Genomic DNA, 9,485 nt, shown 5'->3' with positions numbered 1-9,485 from the left:
ACTGGAGCTGAAGGGCCCAGCTCCGACATGGTGAGGGGATCCTAGGAATTGGGAAGAGTCTGGCACGTGGGGCAGTAAGCCTGACTCTGGGTCTAGTGGGCTGAGGGGTTGCAGCACGGGTCCTAGTGGAGACCCAGAAGTGCTCTAGGAGTGGGGCACTGGCAGTCTGTCTACCTACTGTCCCCGATCCAGACTAGAAAAAAGTGAAATGCTCCAAAATAGTACTTCCCATAAGGAGGTGCCATCTTCAAATGTTTCAGGCTCTTTTAGAATGTTTCAAAGCCTTTGTGTATGTGGCCAGCTGGCCCTTTGAAGTGTTTCAAATGTTTTAATAACTGTATGTGTCCACACACTAAAATTGCTACCTCCTTCCCAAGATGCCTTTGAAAGAGCTGTGGCTGTGCAAAATAGGGCATGCCTGGCTGATCCAGACCTACTGAAACTGCCCTTTATAGCCAATGGCACAAATTTGAGCAGCCTTTACACTGTTCTTATTTGTGCTGGAGACTGAACAGGTCTAGAGTGGTCACAAGTTTAGTAAAATGCAAAAATGACTTCAAGTCATTCATGTCACAATCTCTTTATCCCTCTCTCTCTTTAAAATTTGTTTACAATTAAAGCACTTGGCTATCATCAATACTAAGGGAATCCTTGATGTACAGCTTGTATCCTTATATCAGCCTGAAATGTGGTGGTGGTGTTTTTCAGTTAACAGACTAATTTACAGTACAATATTTAGTTACATCAAGATGCAAAAAACTGACCTTTTTCCTTGCTAAGGTTTAGACTTAACGTGGGTAAATTCATCCTGTTCATTCCAAGCTGAAAAACAAAGTATTAGTTGATACAGAAGATGTACAAACATGTGTAATATGCACCTCTTATTAAAGTAAAAGTTTATCCTTATTAGTTTCCTTATTTTTTATAAACTCATTTATGCAGATACATTTCTGAAAACAAATTCAGGTCCCATCCAATATTCAGTTCTCCCTAAATGTCTTATTTTCAGGATTTGAGGGGGCATCTGCTAGTCTTCTGCATGGGCATGGATTTTACACACAAAAACTAAACCTGAGAAGTCACTTGACCATTTTTTTATTGTTAAATACTAAAAAAAAGTCTCAAAGACAAAATGGAACTTTGCAAATGTGACATTAGACATTTACTGAGATAGCAGAAAAGAAGAGATTTCTATATGAAAAGTTCAAGTGGAGACTTACTGCATCTCTGCAGACAAATTTCAATGCTCAGTTTTTCCTATGAAAACTGTTACCATTTCTGTGATTCTCCTGAACCTAACAGGTACATGGAGGTCACAGAAAGAGGATCATACCTTAGCAAATAAAGCCTTTATTCATCTGTATTTCTAAAAAAACCATGACAACTTGTACTGTCAATATACTTACTATACGAGGTCACAAAATACATTTTAAATAAAAATCCTTTACTTAATGATGAAGTTACGCAAAGTTACACATTTTTTTCCTCACAAAAATGCAAAGAAGTTCTAGCCATCTAATATGATCATAGGGAATGAACCTTTAAAAAAAATCTAAATAAATCCAAAAAATATTTTTCAGTTGAATTACTTTGAAAACAATTACCAGACTGATTCACCTGCAGGTCAAACCTCACTCACCCTTTAAACTGCAAAGCTTGAAATCCTGCACTGGAAAATGAAGTCTTTGTTTATACATTAAGAAGGTAATTCTTATCTGATACAAGCACATTGTTCACCACTTCACAAGTAGGCAGTGAATCTTTGCTTTGAGATTATTTTTCCACCTGAACTGACCTAGAAGTATGCTTTTTTATTAAAATACTCAGGCTGAATACTCAGGGGCATGATTGCAGAAAATACTGGGAGGGTGGAAATTATGGGTGCGGAACCAAAAATATTGTTTTCCTTCTCATTTCAGATTATGAACCACCAAACCACAAAACTTATAAATGATTTAATGGGTGAATAAAGAGTTGTTGTGTAATAGCCATTCCAGCTCTACAGAACTGGCTAGCCAGTCAGTCATACAGCTCTGATTTTAATAGAAGCATTCACAATCTAAAACAAAGGCTTTGAACTTGGTCATGGGTCAACATAGTGCCCTAAAAAGATGGAATATCCAAGTGTCATACATAAACAAATAGAAGAAATTTCAGTAATAAAGGGTCAAATGTAGACTATTTTATTACATCCTAAGGAACTACTCAACACTTACTTATGAATTCCCTGAAATAGGTACATGTTGCAAAAGACCAAAAAATTCAGTTTTACCTCTTTGTAACCAGAGTCCTTTTAGATGCAACTCCCCTGCCAAGGCACGCATAACTTTTGCTGAATAAATGGAAGATTTTTTTTTTTAGTACCTGTGCAACAGGGTATATATTGTAAGGCAGGCAAAGAAGAATTGAATTCTCTTCCTAGATAATCAGTTAGAGGGGACTGATTCAGCCCAGAGAATTTGCTTATTGTCATAACTGAAAAAGATTACACCTGGGCTCACAATGGCAATGGAGAGGTGGGCAAGGAGTGTAAGGCCATGAAGAAGAGCCTGAAGTGGACTGCCATTATTTCCAGGGAAATAACGGGGTGCGGCAGGGACCCAGATGGGCCCTGCACTCACTGGGGTGATGGCTGTTGGAATGCCCCACAGTCTGTGGATCCCTGGACTGTCCTGAAGGAGTGGCGAGCTCGCAGACCAACAGCATGCCCTCCTATGCTCCTGCTTCCCAGGCAAGGCAGGAAGACAGAGGGCAATGCATTCCCCATGGGCCCATTACTCGGGCAGGGCTGAGAGCCAGAAGCTGCGTTCCCTCTGGGCCTGGAGCCAGCCTGGAAAGAGAACAAGTGGCTGGCATACATGTTTACTTATTTCTACACAGCCTGGATACCATTGGCTGCAGACCCTCACCCAGGATCCCGGGGCTCGGCCAACTCATGCTGGTTATAGGCTGCTTGGTTTTCTTCTCCCGACAGACCTTTTTGACCAGCACATGTAGTTGCCTAGCCCAATCATCAATGGAACTCCTGGGTGGAAAGGGGTGGGGTGCAGGGGAGGTGGAGCCGCACAGAAGACTCCTGGACACTGAGACCTGTGCTCATCTCAGTCAATTCAGGTACCACTTCCTGATACCCTTCATATTTACATCAAGCTGTGGCAGGTGGGATATAGAAATATGGAGACAAACATCCACTGAGAGTGCAGCACCAAGGCCCCACCTCGTTGTGGCCCTTTGGCCCAGGTCCCACTACACAGCAACACGAGTATAGCAGACCAAACTTCTCCTGAAAGAGGTAGGGAACTTGGGAGTTTGACTGCTTTTCATGGCTAAAGGCCTTTGTTTTGGCAAAGAAAGTAAAAACTGAATCAAGCCTATTTGGGTCTTCAGAGCACTATTAAAATATTAACCTAGTAACTGAATTCTATAGGACACAAACAAGGTAACACATAGTTCCCAATGTTTGTGATGCCATCATCACTTGCAAGAAAAACGAAGAGTCTTGGACTCAATCTACTTACAAGTAAAGTAACTTGTAGTGTTATTCTTGCAATGTATTACATTTGTTACAGATATGCCAGCATTGTGCATGAAACGCTGTCTTCACTGAAGGACTAAGCTTCCATGGAGCCAGAATTTCACTATGTTTTAAGTTTAAGATACAGTTATTCGTTATGGAAGGTACCTTAAGAAACCAGGATTGCAAAAGACTGAGAAGAATGCAGGAAAGTTACTGCTACATTGAAGGTGCCCTAATGGTTGGTACGGCCTTGGGACTGACTTGAAGTCAAGAAACCATCTTATCTAAACCTCTTAGGCATGATCAAGTATACCTTTCGTGTCTGAAAGATATTTGTTGAACATATTCCTAAAAACCTCTTGTGAAGGAGATTACACAATAGCCCTACATAACCTATAACTGTATTTTTCATCCTTCTACTATCCAAAATCACTCTTGCCATAAATAAGCAAGAATGAATAAACACTTATTTTTGATCCTTCTACACTGGCCCCTTTATAAATAGCTTGTTGCTTGTTAGAAGGCTTATCATGTGTGCTATCAGACTTCTCTTTCCTAGATAAAGGAAATGAGGTTGCTTCAACTAGCCCATGTTTCTAAGCCTTTTACTATTTTTCTTACTTTCTTCTGTTTTCTTTCCAACTTGACTACATCTTTCTTAATACAGTGAAACCTGTCTAGGATGGAATCACATGAGACCATGAAAAAGTTCTTGCTTAAACATTTTTTCGTCTTATAGGGGAAGCTTTCCAGCCCCTCTGCTCTCTCTGCGCTCTGCCTGATCCATACTCTCTTCCATGTCTCTGTCTCTCTGTTCCATGATTCTCCATCCCCCTCAGCATCTCTGTCTAGCCCCTGCACTAGCTGCTCATACCTTGCACAGATGCATGCATACATGCACATAAAATGGATTTTTGTGATATACAGGATGATTCTACAAAATGGGCCCCAAATTTGCTTACCATTTCTACATAAGAGTTTCCAGTTTACATAGACTAAATATACATGGTCCCCATAAGGAAGGGGTTTTCAACCTTTTTTTAAGGAGAGTACCCCTTCTGAATGTGGAGCAGGGGTGGAGGGGGAAGGTGAGGGGGGTTCCCCAGAGGCCGGTCACTGAGCAGAGGGGGGTCCCCTGGTGGCCAAACATGAAACAGTGGCGTCTCCCAAGTACCCCCGCTTCTCTGTGCTGCTGCTGCTGTGTACCCCCAGGGCCTTCCCAAGTACCCCCAGGGGTATGCATACCTCTGGCTGACAACCCCTGCCATAAGGCATGCTGGGACCATATAAATTTTCCAGCTTGAGCTGGTTTAAAGCTTTTACAAATTTCATCTTACACAGGTTTTACTGTATATGGCGCCCAAAACTTAATACTGTATTCTAGATGAGGCCTATCCAACACAGAAAAGACCTGAATAATTACATGCTCTGTCTTACATATGAGACAGTGATTAATAGAGCACTTTTAAAGTTACAATGTACAAGAACTGTTACACCGTGATCAGGATATTTTGCTAACTTCAAGTCAGGAGCATTAAAAGAAGTGGTCAAATCTCCTACAACAGTGAACCATTTTTTTTCTTAAGTTGCACCTTATAATGGGACAAGGCAAGCGCTGCCTTTCAAAATGCTACATTACACGGACTCATTGGCCTCTAAGTTTAGAAACCTGAAAACAAAGCAGCTGTTCTGAGATTAGACAAAACTAATAATACTAGAGTTTATTACAAAACTCAGGCCAGAAAATGGCACAGCTTTGCTGGCCATCCAAATCTTAAATTTTACCTAGACAAAAAGTCAATTACTATTTTAACTTACAAAGGGAAAGACTGACTATAAATGCAGATTCAAAATGCATTTCCTGATTTTCTGATGTTCTATAAGCAGCATTCCATATAAGTATATTCATGCATATTTATGCATGGCAGTCAGAGAATTTGCTACTTCCTCTTTCCCTTGTTTTTAAGGTTTTCTTGATTCAAACTAAAAAGGAAAGAAACTATTGGTGAAAAATGAAAAAGACTGAACAAATATGTATATTAGATACACACACATATACACATACATATACACACAGTATACATTATATTCACACGCATATGCGCATACGTGTGTGTGTATATAGATAGACAGATAGATAAAACCTCAAGGATCTAAGTTGCCCTATATAACCAACTGTGGACTGAGGCAATTCTGTTTAAAAGGGAAACTTTTTTTTAATGGAATGCTCCAGATAAAACAGATAAATCTTTCTAGATGGGTTTAAGAAAGCTTTGGAGAAATCTTGAAGCTTTGGAATTAGCCTGATATTTATAGATTAGCTTTCACATATGTTCTTTGAGCTTTCTAACATGTTCTTTTTCTCCATCTGCTGGTTGTCGATATGGTATAACCTTATATATTATGAAAATGTCCAAAAATTAGAGCATTTTATTTTACATTGTACTGTAGCTAAATTCATCTTTTAGTGCAAGTCAGCTACTCTGGTTTCTAAAATATAATCTAGGTCAGGAATGGTGCTGAATTTTTTCTGATGTAAATAAGTAGAGCTCCACTGTTTAAATTAATTATGTCAAAATATATCATCATTATTTATGACTAACGCCCAATATGCATCACATTGTTCTAAAAATGGTAAATTCTATAACATTAAATATTTTACTTTGTATGCTGTTCGAGTGCAAGCAGTTAAATCCAAGTCAAAATGGTTTTTCTTTTCCTTCTCTCAATTAGCAGCAAAAACATGCATAAGTGCCCTTTCTGTCTCGAACAAAGGGTATAGATTGCTAAATTGTTTACAGTTTTATGTCATTCTGGTTAAATATTGCAATTCCTTGCTGTCTGCTGGTCTTCTGATTAGTTTTCTAACATTGCCTCAATCTTTTATAGAATTATATTGCCTGGGATGCATTTAGCAACAATTTTCCTCACTACAGCCTACCACAATCGAAATAAAAGAAACACCTATCAGTTTAAAAATGCATTGATTTAAAAAAAAATTCTTATAATGGTCTTCATTAATTTGCTTCTAGTTACCTTAGGGACCTTTTGGTTTCTTAAAATTCTGGGTGCACATGCAGCTTTTCTTCAGAGATGCTCCTGTCTGTAGCTTGGTTATAGATGAGGGGAATGTACAGAGATTCATTCTTGTGAGAAAGACTCTCTCATAAGGGAGATCTTCCAGGCTGACCCCTGGAAGATCTCTTTCAAAAGGCCACGTTTCCCCTGGAAAAAACTGAATGAACACTTGTATGCTCATGGTTTGTACTGGGAGAGTGGCGATTCTCCCAGAAGAAACATAATGACCATACATGGCCTAAAGTACTTTAGAGCTCAGTCTTTATCTTATGCCCCACATCTGCGGAATTCTTAGCACCCTTAATTACATCAGTTGAGTCAGCAACATTTTTTAAATTAAATCTCAAGCCAAGTATTTTTATTTCAGTTTTTTGCTTTTCTTGATTGCTCAAACTAGTTTCTACTGTGTACTCTCAGTATATTGAAGTAAAGAGAAAGGGGAGTTAGAACTGAGAAAACTATTTCAATGTGCTCCCCAAAATTAGAACTACTGGTTTGTATATACATAAGTAATTTAGACTTTTGTACAGCTGGGAACTGTGGCTGCTGACAGCTGTGGAAAAAAACAAAGAACCTGAGCTTTACTGGAAGAGAGTGCATTAGTTGTTTGATGTAGCTTTGTAGCATCTGTATAGATCGGGTGCTTTGGCAAGGCTTTTTGGCACTTTTATCTAATAGCTGATTCAATAGCTGATCTATAGATTCAATCAGCTATTAGATAAAAGTGCCAAAAGGCTTCGCTGAAACGCCCAATTTACACAGAAGTTGGGTGAGCTGGGTCAAACTGTGATACCTCTTATAGGTATGTGCTGGGCTCGGTGTGAGGATGCACAAAGTTTAAAGAGCTTTTTTTTGTGTTTTTTTTTTAACATCTGTAAGTAGCCTGTAAAAGGTATATCAACAAGTATACATAAAAACTCATAACTGTCATGCTAAAGTACTCTAGGTTTTAAGTAGCAATGCAATTATCTTGTTTTAAAGAAATACAAATACTGTAGTTATAACTAATGTATAAAAAATGCAACATACAATAGTACTTCCTCTCTCCCCCTTTTTATTACTAACTGAAGTGCCTCAGTTCTGCAAAAGGATATTTCAGTATAAGTCACTTAACAACCACATGGGGCCGTGAATATTGGTAAAACTTTTTGCAGAAGTAGGGCCTTGACAGCACTAAATACTACTGCCTTTTAAAGTTAGCAGTGCTTACCTGTCATTAAGGCACTTACATTTGTTGCAACATCAAAATGTGGGACAGTTCTTAGTTATTTAGAGACATGCTTCATATGTGGCAACTTCAGTTTCTTGAACAGGGAGAAAAGCCAGGAAACTTTGCAGGGCCCTTAAATCAATTAATCAATGATTTACTTTTTTTTAAAAGGTGAAGTGCATTATACCTTTTATCTGGAAGGCCCATGTAATAGATAGCTGATATACTCCCTCAAAACATAATATAGGCAGTCCTTGACTTACAACGTTCGAGTTACAACATTTTGCACTTACAACGTTTATAAACTGACACCCTGTTTCAACTTTATGACTTCAGTTTTGACTTTACAGTGTTTGATCTGATGTGATGCCATGCCAGTGAACAAGTTCGCTGTATTGCTCATCTCCCTGGAGAACTTCTGTTCAAACTTCCTTGGACACTTTCTTTAAGAAAGCAGACAAGACTCCAGAAAACCTGCAGCCAAGACTCCTGAGAAGACTCCAGCCAAGAACCCTTCAAAAAGTCCAACCAAGAGCCCTTCAAAAAGTCCAGCAAAGTGACCTCAAAGAAGTCCTTCCAAATCAATATGATTGCTATTTACAATATAAGTACATTAATGTAGCTATATTGCTCGTCTGTAATTGATCAAGTACAAAATTCTGGGGTATTTTTGGTGAAAATAGGGTATTGGGCCTTGGTTCAGGAACCAATCCCACATTTATAACATTGTTTCTTATGAGAAACTTGGTTCCAAGTTACAATGTTTTGACTTAAGACGTGGTTTTCAGGAACCAATTGTGTCGTAAGTCTGCGTACTGGGGAACTTACAAATTTAATGTCGACCAAATTATTAGACGAGTTAAAAAATAAACTACTGAAGCCCAACACATTATTCAAGCTTACCTTCAAACTTATTAAAAATGCTTTAAATAGGTGCAACACTCTTAGGCTGTGTCCATACATATGGGAATGTTTAGCTTCCAGCACCTCAAAGCCTTTTGGATCTGTTCGCCACACTACATATTTGCTGTGAGGTGGCAAAATGTAGATACCAGGAAATCCCAGTATCTAAAAAATTGGTGGGGAAAAAAAGGGGTAATGGCTGCAGTGCTCACCTCCCCAAACCAGAGCCTGGCTGGCCAGAGCCACAATCTGGCTGCCATACAGGGTCTGCATATCCAGATCACCACCGCTGTAGGCCCAGGAGGCCCCTAAAACCCCAGGTAAGGCTTCTGGGGCCAGCTCAGATGCTGGCCCCACCCTCCCTTACCCCACACCCAGGGCAAGTTACTGCACACCAAAGGTGCGCCCACATGAGCGCGCACATGCTTCTTGTCCCGCCTCAAGCCCCTTTGAGGTGGGGCAACAGGCACATGTGGGAACAAGAAAATGTTCCTCACACAGCAAAGTTGCAGTGTGGGGAAAAAATTAGATCACTGGATACCCAGGGATCTAAAACAATTGATGTTTAAAAAAGTGGAGCCCTGACCATGCCCCGAGGCAACCGGAGGCTAGGTCTTCCACAGAGACACTCTGGCTGCCAGAGCATCTCTATGGTTGGAACTCACCCTAGTGCTGAAACACGCAGCCGGACAGGCCACGTGTTCAGCACCAGGGCTCTGGTGCTGGTGAGTAAAGGGCTGGGGGGGCTGGAGGAGAGGGGAGGGGACCATGGGGGGG

The 9,485-nt window shown here is 40.0% G+C and overlaps 1 long non-coding RNA gene across 4 annotated transcripts in view; it reads right to left on the bottom strand.

Moving 5' to 3' along the window:
• Positions 1-776: 776 nt before the first annotated feature.
• LOC109323137 overlaps positions 777-9,485 on the bottom strand; it is a 190,296-nt gene continuing 181,587 nt past the window's right edge. For all 4 annotated transcript variants that reach the window (XR_002104554.1, XR_002104553.1, XR_002104555.1 and 1 more), the window contains one exon: positions 777-822. This is a non-coding gene — a long non-coding RNA (uncharacterized LOC109323137). The remainder of the gene's footprint in view (positions 823-9,485) is intronic.

The sequence above is a fragment of the Crocodylus porosus genome, unplaced genomic scaffold (assembly GCF_001723895.1).
Source record: "Crocodylus porosus isolate Cpor-Errol unplaced genomic scaffold, CroPor_comp1, whole genome shotgun sequence".
Lineage (NCBI taxonomy): Eukaryota > Metazoa > Chordata > Crocodylia > Crocodylidae > Crocodylus > Crocodylus porosus.
This window is presented reverse-complemented; position numbering and strand designations above follow the sequence as displayed.